This window comes from Bombina bombina, chromosome 1 (genome assembly GCF_027579735.1).
Source record: "Bombina bombina isolate aBomBom1 chromosome 1, aBomBom1.pri, whole genome shotgun sequence".
Taxonomy (NCBI): Eukaryota; Metazoa; Chordata; class Amphibia; order Anura; family Bombinatoridae; genus Bombina; species Bombina bombina.
This window is the reverse complement of record NC_069499.1, coordinates 688,677,619-688,692,037: the sequence shown is the minus strand read 5'-3', so window position 1 is coordinate 688,692,037 and position 14,419 is coordinate 688,677,619.

Below are 14,419 nucleotides of genomic sequence, written 5' to 3'. Positions count from 1 at the left end.
CCTTACTTGTGGGAACCAATACCAAAGCTTTAGGACACGGATGAAGGGAGGGAGCAAATCAGGTCACCTAAATGGAAGGCACCACGGCTTGCAAAACCTTTCTCCCAAAAATAGCCTCAGAAGAAGCAAAAGTATCAAACTTGTAAAATTTGGTAAAAGTGTGCAGTGAAGACCAAGTCGCTGCCCTACATATCTGATCAACAGAAGCCTCGATCTTGAAGGCCCATGTGGAAGCCACAGCCCTAGTGGAATGAGCTGTGATTCTTTCGGGAGGCTGCCGTCCGGCAGTCTCGTAAGCCAATCTGATGATGCTTTTAATCCAAAAAGAGAGAGAGGTAGAAGTTGCTTTTTGACCTCTCCTTTTACCGGAATAAACAACAAACAAGGAAGATGTTTGTCTAAAATCCTTTGTAGCATCTAAATAGAATTTTAGAGCGCGAACAACATCCAAATTGTGCAACAAACGTTCCTTCTTTGAAACTGGTTTCGGACACAGAGAAGGTACGATAATCTCCTGGTTAATGTTTTTGTTAGAAACAACTTTTGGAAGAAAACCAGGTTTAGTACGTAAGACCACCTTATCTGCATGGAACACCAGATAAGGAGGAGAACACTGCAGAGCAGATAATTCTGAAACTCTTCTAGCAGAAGAAATTGCAACTAAAAACAAAACTTTCCAAGATAATAACTTAATATCAACGGAATGCAAGGGTTCAAACGGAACCCCCTGAAGAACTGAAAGAACTAAATTGAGACTCCAAGGAGGAGTCAAAGGTTTGTAAACAGGCTTAATTCTAACCAGAGCCTGAACAAAGGCTTGAACATCTGGCACAGCGGCCAGCTTTTTGTGAAGTAACACAGACAAGGCAGAAATCTGTCCCTTCAGGGAACTTGCAGATAATCCTTTTTCCAATCCTTGTTGAAGGAAGGATAGAATCCTAGGAATCTTAACCTTGTCCCAAGGGAATCCTTTAGATTCACACCAACAGATATATTTTTTCCAAATTTTGTGGTAAATCTTTCTAGTTACAGGCTTTCTGGCCTGAACAAGAGTATCGATAACAGAATCTGAGAATCCTCGCTTCGATAAGATCAAGCGTTCAATCTCCAAGCAGTCAGCTGGAGTGAAACCAGATTCGGATGTTCGAATGGACCCTGAACAAGAAGGTCTCGTCTCAAAGGTAGCTTCCAAGGAGGAGCCGATGACATATTCACCAGATCTGCGTACCAAGTCCTGCGTGGCCACGCAGGAGCTATCAAGATCACCGACGCCCTCTCCTGATTGATCCTGGCTACCAGCCTGGGGATGAGAGGAAACGGCGGGAACACATAAGCTAGTTTGAAGGTCCAAGGTGCTACTAGTGCATCCACTAGAGCCGCCTTGGGATCCCTGGATCTGGACCCGTAGCAAGGAACTTTGAAGTTCTGACGAGAGGCCATCAGATCCATGTCTGGAATGCCCCACAGCTGAGTGACTTGGGCAAAGATTTCCGGATGGAGTTCCCACTCCCCCGGATGCAATGTCTGACGACTCAGAAAATCCGCTTCCCAATTTTCCACTCCTGGGATGTGGATAGCAGACAGGTGGCAGGAGTGAGACTCCGCCCATAGAATGATTTTGGTCACTTCTTCCATCGCCAGGGAACTCCTTGTTCCCCCCTGATGGTTGATGTACGCAACAGTTGTCATGTTGTCTGATTGAAACCGTATGAACTTGGCCCTCGCTAGCTGAGGCCAAGCCTTGAGAGCATTGAATATCGCTCTCAGTTCCAGAATATTTATCGGTAGAAGAGATTCTTCCCGAGACCAAAGACCCTGAGCTTTCAGGGATCCCCAGACCGCGCCCCAGCCCATCAGACTGGCGTCGGTCGTGACAATGACCCACTCTGGTCTGCGGAATGTCATCCCTCGTGACAGGTTGTCCAGGGACAGCCACCAACGGAGTGAGTCTCTGGTCCTCTGATTTACTTGTATCTTCGGAGACAAGTCTGTATAGTCCCCATTCCACTGACTGAGCATGCACAGTTGTAATGGTCTTAGATGAATGCGTGCAAAAGGAACTATGTCCATTGCCGCTACCATCAACCCGATCACTTCCATGCACTGAGCTATGGAAGGAAGAGGAACGGAATGAAGTATCCGACAAGAGTCTAGAAGTTTTGTTTTTCTGGCCTCTGTCAGAAAAATCCTCATTTCTAAGGAGTCTATTATTGTTCCCAAGAAGGGAACCCTTGTTGACGGAGATAGAGAACTCTTTTCCACGTTCACTTTCCATCCGTGAGATCTGAGAAAGGCCAGGACAATGTCCGTGTGAGCCTTTGCTTGAGGAAGGGACGACGCTTGAATCAGAATGTCGTCCAAGTAAGGTACTACAGCAATGCCCCTTGGTCTTAGCACAGCTAGAAGGGACCCTAGTACCTTTGTGAAAATCCTTGGAGCAGTGGCTAATCCGAAAGGAAGCGCCACGAACTGGTAATGTTTGTCCAGGAATGCGAACCTCAGGAACCGATGATGTTCCTTGTGGATAGGAATATGTAGATACGCATCCTTTAAATCCACCGTGGTCATGAATTGACCTCCCTGGATGGAAGGAAGAATAGTTCGAATGGTTTCCATCTTGAACGATGGAACCTTGAGAAACTTGTTTAAGATCTTGAGATCTAAGATTGGTCTGAACGTTCCCTCTTTTTTGGGAACTATAAACAGATTGGAGTAGAACCCCATCCCTTGTTCTCTTAATGGAACGGGATGAATCACTCCCATTTTTAACAGGTCTTCTACACAATGTAAGAATGCCTGTCTTTTTATGTGGTCTGAAGACAACTGAGACCTGTGGAACCTCCCCCTTGGGGGAAGTCCCTTGAATTCCAGAAGATAACCTTGGGAGACTATTTCTAGCGCCCAAGGATCCAGAACATCTCTTGCCCAAGCCTTAGCGAAGAGAGAGAGTCTGCCCCCCACCAGATCCGGTCCCGGATCGGGGGCCAACATTTCATGCTGACTTGGTAGCAGTGGCAGGTTTCTTGGCCTGCTTTCCCTTGTTCCAGCCTTGCATTGGTCTCCAAGCTGGCTTGGCTTGAGAAGTATTACCCTCTTGCTTAGAGGACGTAGCACTTTGGGCTGGTCCGTTTCTACGAAAGGGACGAAAATTAGGTTTATTTTTTGCCTTGAAAGGCCGATCCTGAGGAAGGGCGTGGCCCTTACCCCCAGTGATATCCGAGATAATCTCTTTCAAGTCAGGGCCAAACAGCGTTTTCCCCTTGAAAGGAATGTTAAGTAACTTGTTCTTGGAAGACGCATCAGCCGACCAAGATTTCAACCAAAGCGCTCTGCGCGCCACAATAGCAAACCCAGAATTCTTAGCCGCTAACCTAGCCAATTGCAAAGTGGCGTCTAGGGTGAAAGAATTAGCCAATTTGAGAGCATTGATTCTGTCCATAATCTCCTCATAAGGAGGAGAATCACTGTCGACCGCCTTTATCAGCTCATCGAACCAGAAACATGCGGCTGTAGCGACAGGGACAATGCATGAAATTGGTTGTAGAAGGTAACCCTGCTGAACAAACATCTTTTTAAGCAAACCTTCTAATTTTTTATCCATAGGATCTTTGAAAGCACAACTATCCTCTATGGGTATAGTGGTGCGTTTGTTTAAAGTGGAAACCGCTCCCTCGACCTTGGGGACTGTCTGCCATAAGTCCTTTCTGGGGTCGACCATAGGAAACAATTTTTTAAATATGGGGGGAGGGACGAAAGGAATACCGGGCCTTTCCCATTCTTTATTAACAATGTCCGCCACCCGCTTGGGTATAGGAAAAGCTTCTGGGAGCCCCGGCACCTCTAGGAACTTGTCCATTTTACATAGTTTCTCTGGGATGACCAACTTGTCACAATCATCCAGAGTGGATAATACCTCCTTAAGCAGAATGCGGAGATGTTCCAACTTAAATTTAAATGCAATCACATCAGGTTCAGCTTGTTGAGAAATGTTCCCTGAATCAGTAATTTCTCCCTCAGACAAAACCTCCCTGGCCCCATCAGACTGAGTTAGGGGCCCTTCAGAAATATTAATATCAGCGTCGTCATGCTCTTCAGTATCTAAAACAGAGCAGTCGCGCTTACGCTGATAAGTGTTCATTTTGGCTAAAATGTTTTTGACAGAATTATCCATTACAGCCGTTAATTGTTGCATAGTAAGGAGTATTGGCGCGCTAGAAGTACTAGGGGCCTCCTGAGTGAGCAAGACTCGTGTAGACGAAGGAGGGAATGATGCAGTACCATGCTTACTCCCCTCACTTGAGGAATCATCTTGGGCATCATTGTCATTGTCACATAAATCACATTTATTTAAATGAATAGGAATTCTGGCTTCCCCACATTCAGAACACAGTCTATCTGGTAGTTCAGACATGTTAAACAGGCATAAACTTGATAACAAGTACAAAAAACGTTTTAAAATAAAACCGTTACTGTCACTTTAAATTTTAAACTGAACACACTTTATTACTGCAAATGCGAAAAAACATGAAGGAATTGTTCAAAATTCACCAAATTTTCACCACAGTGTCTTAAAGCCTTAAAAGTATTGCACACCAAATTTGGAAGCTTTAACCCTTAAAATAACGGAACCGGAGCCGTTTTGAACTTTAACCCCTTACAGTCCCTGGTATCTGCTTTGCTGAGACCCAACCAAGCCCCAAGGGGAATACGATACCAAATGACGCCTTCAGAAAGTCTTTTCTAAGTATCAGAGCTCCTCTCACATGCGACTGCATGCCATGCCTCTCAAAAACAAGTGCGCAACACCGGCGCGAAAATGAGGCTCTGCCTATGCTTTGGGAAAGCCCCTAAAGAATAAGGTGTCTAAAACAGTGCCTGCCGATATTATTATATCAAAATACCCAGATAAAATGATTCCTCAAGGCTAAATATGTGTTAATAATCAATCGATTTAGCCCAAAAAAAAGTCTACAGTCTTAATAAGCCCTTTTTGAAGCCCTTATTTACAATCGTAATAAACATGGCTTACCGGATCCCAGAGGGAAAATGACAGCTTCCAGCATTACATCGTCTTGTTAGAATGTGTCATACCTCAAGCAGCAAGAGACTGCTCACTGTTCCCCCAACTGAAGTTAATTGCTCTCAACAGTCCTGTGTGGAACAGCCATGGATTTTAGTGACGGTTGCTAAAATCATTTTCCTCATACAAACAGAAATCTTCATCTCTTTTCTGTTTCTGAGTAAATAGTACATACCAGCACTATTTCAAAATAACAAACTCTTGATTGAATAATAAAAACTACAGTTAAACACTAAAAAACTCTAAGCCATCTCCGTGGAGATGTTGCCTGTACAACGGCAAAGAGAATGACTGGGGTAGGCGGAGCCTAGGAGGGATCATGTGACCAGCTTTGCTGGGCTCTTTGCCATTTCCTGTTGGGGAAGAGAATATCCCACAAGTAAGGATGACGCCGTGGACCGGACACACCTATGTTGGAGAAACGGTATATAATATGTGTGGGTACAGTAAATGAGTAAGAGAAAAATTACAGCTAAACACAAACACCGCAAAATTTTAAAAATAGCCCTGGTCCTTAAGGGAAAGAAATTGAAAAATGGCCTTGTCCTTAAGGGGTTAAGCTGGATTATATAATCCTGAGATGACAAAGGATCATTAGAGACAGGATGTTTTGGAGTACTTGACTCTTGAATGTCAGATGTATTAGTCTGGAAAAAGGAACTGACCAATGTGTTGGTATGAGGCTGGCCTTTAGAATTTTTGTCCCCTTTATATTTGTGTTTTGATGCCATTTTATCTGTGAGTAGTCAAGGAGATTCAAACTTCACTATTTTTGATTTCCTATGCGGGCTTTGCGTGAGCCTAGTATCTTCTTATGAAGCCTTTGCTAAAGTTTTATTTTGTTTCTTTATTGTTCTGACTTGTCAGAGCTTTTCCTTTATTAAAATGAATTTAACATATTGCAGCGCTTTAGATGCGTGTGTTGTACATAGCCGTTCTGTGTCACATAATCAATATATTTCTGTTGCCAGTTTTAATGCATAGTGTATGAAGGCTTATTTCTTCACATGAGGGGCTCTATTTAACAAGCTCTGTATGGAGCTTGATGGCTCCTGTTTCTGGCGAGTCTTCAGACTCGCCAGAAACAGCAGTTATGAAGCAGCGGTCACAAAGACCGCTGCTCCATAACCTGTCCGCCTGCTCTGAGCAGGCGGACACGCATCAAGTACGATCGGGTTGATTGACACCCCCTGCTGGCGGCCCATTGGCCGCGAGTCTGCAGGGGGTGGCGTTGCACCAGCAGCTCTTGTGAGCTGCTGGTGCAATGCTGAATACGGTGAGCGTATTGATCGCCGTATTCAGCGAGGTCTGGCGGACCTGATCCGCAGTGTCGGATCAGGTCCGCCAGACCTTGATAACTATGCCCCGATGTGTGAGCTTGAGTTTTATTGTGAGGGTATTACCTCTCCGTTGTTGAGCATATTCAAAGCCCTTTGTTGTCACCCTAATGTGCTCCTTTTCACTGCCAAGTATCAACTCACATGGCTCTGCAAATTTTCCCTGCAGTCGCAAGTGATCCAAGATGGCGGCGAAGCGCTACCCTGTTACTGCTCTAACTAAGGTTGCGAACAGGTCTGTTCACTCCCGGCTGCGATTTTGCTCACATTTGTCTCCTCGAGTGTTGAGCCGCAGTCTACTGTGATTGAGAGAAGTTGGGCACTGTTTTAGAGGTGTCGGGTCCTGCTGCTGTATCGGAGCGATGTGACTACGCGGCCATTTGCCTGCCTGGCCAAGCTCCGCCTCCAGCACTTATAATATTTATGTGAAAATAGGACAAATCATTATTTGAAGGTGATGGGGTCACTCCCTAGTTTGTTTTAACCAATCATGTTCATTTTTAACACATAAAACAGCCTGATTGGCAAATGGAACCTAACTATGATTACGCCTGCACAGCCAAAACACGTCAGTGGGTCTAGTGATTTCCCTACCATCCTTCCCAACCTTGCTGTGACTATGTCTTATATGGAATTTTAAATGTTTGGAAATAAAAGCTATGTTTTAAAATCGTTGGAAGTGCTCCTCAGCTTGCTTCTTTTTAAAGGGACATAATACCCATGTGTTAAATCACTTGAAAGAGATGCAGCATAACTGTAAAAAGCTAACAAGAAAGTATCACCTTAACATCTCTATGTACAAAAAGTAATATATTTACCTCAAAATGTCTTCAGCTCACACTAGTAAATGCTCTGTGAACAGTTACCCTTGAGCTACTGTAGCTGCATGCTGTAAAGAACAACAGCCAATCAACTTAATTTGTGCTGATATCACACTTTGCTTTAGTTTGACCTCATGCAATTTCACTTAAATCTTGTGAGAGTTCATAGTAAACTGAATAGAGAAACAACATGACTGTGTCTGCACATGCCAGATGCACACTTATTTGAAAGTCATGGGACTAGTATCCTGATTGGCTGCCTAAAGTCCCTTTACACTGAGATGTGGCTACTGAGGACATTTTGAGTTAAAATATCTTTCTCCTTAACATAGATATGCTCAGTTGATATTTTCAAGTCAGCTTTTTACAGCTATACTGCATCTCTTTCAAGTGCTTCAATATTTGAGTATCATGTTCTTTTAAACACATCTGAGTCTGAAACTGGAGATAGTTGGTAAAAGTGCTCTTAAAGAGATAGCAAATTAATTCTTCATAAAATATTTGCCTGTGTGATGTTCAACTGCAAATAATAAGTAATAAGCGGATGTATATATCAGGTACAACAGGGGGGGGGGAGCATGCCTGCAGGTAGAATAGGGAGATAACTGTACTGTAAGTATAATATGTAGTAGGTGGAATAGGAAGGTAGCAGACCAGCAGGTATTATAGGAAATTATCAGAAAAACAGGTGCACTAGGCTAGTAGCAGGTATTAAAGGCTGGTATCAGACTAGTTGGTACTATAGGCAGGTAACAGAACTGCAAGAACAATACATAGGTAGCAAGTTAGCTGGTATCATATGCAGTTTGCAGATGAGGAAATATCATAGGCAAGTAGTATGCCAGCAGCTGCTATATAGAAGACTGACTGGGAACTTTATAAAGTTATTGCTAAATGTAGTCTGGTCCAGAAGCTTCTTCCTGACTGGCTCTTGGTGCGAGTCTGAGAAATTACCTGTCTCACTACCATGCCTTCAAGTTCATTCCTGCTACAGCACTAGACTGTGAAATTACACAGAACGGCAATAATGGAATGCTCAGACAGCAAAGCATAGAGAGTGATATACAACATACACTGTACAATGCAAGGGAAAACTCCAGGAGGTGTTCAAGAGATAGGGTTTGCTTGCCATGGTTGGTATATTGTTTCTCAAATAATGGACAGGTACAAAAATAAAATATGTACATACAAAAGGAGGAGACACACCATCCAATTCTTATTCAGCTTACTCCATATTTATTCCACATGCAGCGTTTATAGTCGTAAAATTACATGCTCAAATCCGTTAATTTGTTGACTATTAAAACCCTCTAATGTCCATTTAACTCTGACCCATTGAAACTTGGAGCAAAATGGAGACCCCTCACAGGAAGAAGATAATTTTGTGGTCAATGGTAAAATGGTAGCTTCCTGACCAAGAAGAAAGCAGTATAAAAGTAATATTTGAGGGCTCGGAAAGGGTCATAACAAAATGCATACCTTGACGAGGCCCCCAAATTAAAAGATAATGCTCTCTTCTTTTACATCATAGGTTGCATAACCATCAAAGATTCCATGGTTAAAGTGAAAATGGCAAATCTTAGAATAAATAAAGAATTAGGGTACTGTTACTGTGTAAAATCACAGTCAGTTTTGGAGAGACACCAGGGTTACATATGGCACTTACCAAATGCATGTTATCCATCCTTCTGTCCTTAGGATCCTTAGAAGCAAAGTTATCCAAAATGGTTATTGTTCTACTATATTATAAGAAACTGCAGAACACACTACTGGAGGGACACCTGGAATTTTGTGGCTTCAGGAAAAGAGTATCATTTATTTATCCTTCCTGTTATGCTAAAGAATCACCCCTTTATACAATTCAACTATAAAACCAAATGTATACTTTTTATATCAAATCCTTCATAATTATAGCCATAACTGCAGGGGTTATACTGCCTTTTGCAACTCTACTGTCAGTAAGTAGACAATTTTCAGGAGTCCACCGCTTTCCCCTTAACATACCCAACTCTTTTTCTCCTAGTTTCAGTTCACATATAGCCAATCTGTCATCTGCCTGAAGAGATAAATGGGATTGCCTCCAAACATTAATCTAAAAAACCCAAAATGTATGCTTACCTAATAATTTCATTTATTTAATGATGGCGAGAGTCCTCGAGCCATCACATGTGGCATTAAAGTCCAGTCCTACATGAGAAGGCAAAATACCCCACACAACAGAGCTTTAATCCCTCACACTTTTGCTTGATTCCTTAGTCAGACATATGGCCAAGAGAAAGAAAAAAATAAGAAAGTAGGAAAGTAAAAGCAGGGCAAAAGAAGTATAAACTGGTACTGCCAGCCAACTGTTATGGAAAAACAAGGGTGGGTTTGATCATGAAAGAAATTAACTTATCAGGTAAACATACATTTTTTAACTATAAGATGTGAGAGTCCACAAGACCACCATGAAATAGGGCAGATAGAAATGGTAAACGGGCACTGCGGCCTACAGAACTTTTATACCAAAAGCAGCCCCAGAAGAGGCAAATGTGCCAAAATGGTAGAATTTGGTAAAGGTATGTAAATATGACCAAGTAGCTGCCTTACAAATCTGTTAAATTGAAGCTTTATTTCTGAATGCCCAAGAGATGGCAACTGCACTGGTAAAATGAGTCTCCCTCTTGACCATGTCAGACAGAGCTTCGCACCAATATGTCACAGCTCTGGCAACAGCAGCTACCGCCGCTGCCGGCTGAAAAACAAACCCTGTATGTGGAAACATTTTTCTTAACATGTTCTCTAAATTTTATCCATGGGCTCTTTAAAAGACAAACTATCCTCAAGAGGAATCGTCGTCCGCTTCGCAAGCGTAGAGATAGCACCATCCACCTTAGGAACAGTCCCCCATAGTTTGAGCTGAGAGTCCGGGATGGGGAACAGCTAATTAAAGGAAGAAGGGGAAAAGGAAGAACCTAATCTTTTTTATTCATTCTTAATAATGTTAGCCATCTTAACAGGAACCGGGAAGGTCTGAGGACCACCCTGTCCTCATATACTTTATCAAGTTTAGGAATCGAAGGTTCCTCTGATAGCTTTGGTTCTGGAACCTCGAGGGTAGCAAGCACTTGCTTCAGTAAAAAGCGCAAATTTTCCATCCTAAACTGAAAGTCAGGCTCCTCTGCAGTCCGAGCTTTAGATGACATAGACTCCGACCCAGAAGGAACGTCCTCCGAAGAGTCGCTGTCGTCCTCATCAGCGGATCTTTCCGAAATATCCATTGGCATAGATGACCCCTGGGTCGGATCAACATATTTTACCTTACGCTTGCGCTTGGCAGAAAGTGGTAAGGCACTAATCACCTTAGAGACCATCGCTTGCAGTTGATCCGCAAAATCTGATGGCCAATGGATCTCTTCCCTTAGGAGAAATAGTCATGCCCTGGGGCACTGCATGTGTACTCGGAGATGAATGTAGGGAATGCACCTCACCGGACGGGGAACCCTCAGAGCCGGATTGCTCACTAGTACTAGACATCCTTTTCTTTCTAGATGTCATGACTTTATCAAGGCATGTGGAACATAGTTAAGCAGGCGGATCTATTGTAACTTCTTAACAATAAACACAATTACTAGACTTAGTTAAAGAGGTAGTACCCTCTAACGCGGCAGAGTCCTCCATAGCTTACGGCTTTATTATGGACTAGTTATAAATATAAAAAATGGCACCTTTATAACCTCCAATGGCCGGGGCACTCACTACCTTCTATAACCCGGACCACAGAAACCGTTACATCTCCTGCACCGCCGGTCAAGTAAGGAAGTCGAGCAGGCCACACCCAATCAGAAGGAATGCCTCGCAGGACGGCCCCTGCACTAGGGAGAAACGAGCCAAATCTGCAGCACAAATACTCCCGGAAATTAATTTAAAGTCCACCCATTGCCAGAGCCTCATCTCACACATATCGCAGCAATGACACAATAAACAATATTATGTATAACCCCCCCCCCCCCCTGTTCAATAATCCCCCTACCAGGGATATTAACCCTTGATTCTATAAAGATAAAAGGTTTCACACTGTGACCCTGTCTTCTGTATTATCATTATGTGTATAAAAAATGAAACAATCTTACCAGAATCTATGCTGTGGAACAGGAACACGGCCTCTCAAGTGTGACAGTGTAGTAGCATCACTCCTGACATAGACTTGAGTGTAGAAAGCAGGCAACAAAACTCGTCAACGCTGATTGCTTATGGAGCTGTTAAAATGAGTCGGGATGATTTCGCAGAAAGACTCTCTCTGCATCTTCAGACTCTAACTTTCACCCAAGCTCTCACTGAGAGGACTACTTAAAACTCCAGTCCCATTCCGAAGAGTACTACCCTCCATAAGAGACTACTCCGAATCTTCTGACACTTCTCTGCCAACCTCCTGTGACGAAAGGCAAAGAATGACTGGGGGATGAGGGAAGTGGGGGAGGTATTTAAGCATTTGACTGGGGTGTATTAGCCTCCTCCTGGTGGCCAGGTTCTTATTTCACACAAGTAATGAATGAAGCCGTGGACTCTCCTCCCCTTTAGATGGAAATGTAAGTTCTGACAGTAATTCTTAGACTCACACCAAAAAAGAAAAGCTTTCCAGCCTTTGTGATAAGTATGTCTTGTAACAGGCTTTCTGGCCTGAATCAAAGTGACTATCACCTGATCTGAAAAACCTCTAGGAGACAAAATTAGTTGTTCAATCGCCATGCTATCATATTGAGAGATTTGAGATCTTGATGTAAGAAGGGACTTTGAGAGAGATGGGCCTGCCAGAGAGGATGATGCCAAGGCTGGTTGGATGACATTTGTACCAGACTTGCATAACAAGTCCTACAGTCCCCAGGGAATCACTAGTACATCTATTAGGTCGCTTGTGAATCTTGCGATCTTGCACAATACTGGGGTAGCTTGTAATTCAAGATAGAGGCTCTGGTTGAATATCTCTTGATTCAAGGACCATTTGCCAGTTTGAAGTTACTGACCACTGAGGGTGTCTGATTCCCAATTGTCCAAACCCATGTGAATTGTTGAACTCATGCAATGATTGTGTTGTGACCAAGTCAGAAAGCGGGTTACCACTTTCATCAAAAGAGTTTTTTGTAAAAGAGCACAGGGCTTTGGCAGTTTGAGCCTTCAAATATCTGTGTGAGATCAGTGGGAGGTTGATATTCCAAACTAAAATAAATAAATATCTCCAGTGCCCAGATGCTACCACACAGGCTTCTCCCAAAAAAGATCTCTCAACCAGACCTCAAAAAGCAAAACAAACAAATTAGCAGTGGAGAAGCGCTAATTAAACCCCTAAAGAGGGGATGATCAGCTAAAAGGTGGGATCTATAGGTATTGGAATAATAAAATGAATTAAGATTTTAAAAGGATTTAATACAAAGTACAATATTAAATAAAATACAATGCCATTATAACCAGATATTTATAGTGGAAAAACAATTTGCAATAGATAAAAGACGAAAAAGTTAAAAATTTCTATAAAACAATAGACAATTTCAAGATATTAGCTACATAAAAATAATAATAACAGTCTCTATATGGACTGGATAAGATAAATATTCCAAAAAAGCTATACAAGGTGAGGTTGTGTTAGGGCCACATTAGGTCCCAAATAAGATATGAATCCAATGTATTATAGTGTATATCCTAAATAAATAAATAATACATAATGTCCAAAAAAAATGTCAAAAAACGAGGGTCCTAAATGTCCAAAAGAATATCCAAAATGTCCAAAAGCATATCCAAAACAAGTGTCCTAAATGTGTCCAAATTGATATAGTAAATCTATATAAAAAGTAATAAAAAACACTGTTAAAAAAATTCAAAAAATGTCCGTGTGCAAAAAAAAAATATATATATATAAAAATGGGTGTACACCTAAAATAAAAAATGTGAAAAAAGTGTCACTAAAAAATCTTTCTAAAAGAGGTAGTTACGCTCTTAAACTATATAAAAATTCCTTAATAATCCCCAAATGAGTGATCCCAAAATTAGTGATATCCTAAGAGGGAATGATCTGCAACGATCCTTTGGATATAATTTCTCAAAGTGTTGAGTGTTTTCCGATGTCCTATAAAGAAATAACAAACATAGTGCAAAACCGCTACTATCTGAATATAAATATTATGCTTACCAATGAATGGAACCTGAGCCGTAATACCAGTAGTGTCTACGCATTTCGGTCCTGAAAGTGGACCTTTCTCAAGACTGATCATAATCAGATAGTAGTGGTTTTGCACTGTTTGTTATTTCTTTATAGGACATCGGAAAACACTCAACACTTTGAGAAATTATATCCAAAGGATCTTTGCAGATCATTCCTTCTTAGGATATCACTCATTTTGGGATCACTCATTTTGGGATTATTAAAGAATTTTTATATAGTCTAAGAATGTAACTACCTCTTTTAGAAAGATTTTTTAGTGACACTTTTTTCACATTTTTTATTTTAGGTGTACACCCATTTTTATTTATTTATATATATATATATATATATATATATATTTATTTTTTTGCACACGGACACTCCACTTCCGACTTTTTTGAAGTGTGTTTTTTATTACTTTTTATATGGATTCACTATATCAATTTGGACACATTTAGGACACTTGTTTTGAATTGCTTTTGGACATTTTGGATATTCTTTTGGACATTTAGGACCATCGTTTTTGGACTTTTTTGGACATTATGTATTATTTATTTATTTAGGATATACACTATAATATGCTTAGCAGCCTTTTACAGCGGATCCCCCGCTCATCCCGACTTACCCCTTAAGGTCCCGCGTTATGGGAGCGATACAGCTAGGAGGAGCAACCGCGTGAACAAAGACAGGTACGGAACTGCCCTTTGTATGAAGTATTATCTCTAGGTAAAATATACCTGTGAACAAAGACGCGTGTATTTCTAGCTCCTCCTATGCTATGCTCTAACGCAATCAGTTGATTCAGTGTCACTTGGGGATAAAGTCCGGTTTGTCTGGTCTCGTAGCACTGTGGGTTATATAACCGTACTAACTTTGTACCTGTTGGATTACAAATATCAGCATTTGCTAAATGGACTGAATACTATCTATTTTTCCCCTGGTGCACCAGATGACTTTTGGCCAGTGTAATTTACTTGTTATATTCTGGGATCCCCTGTATGAATGT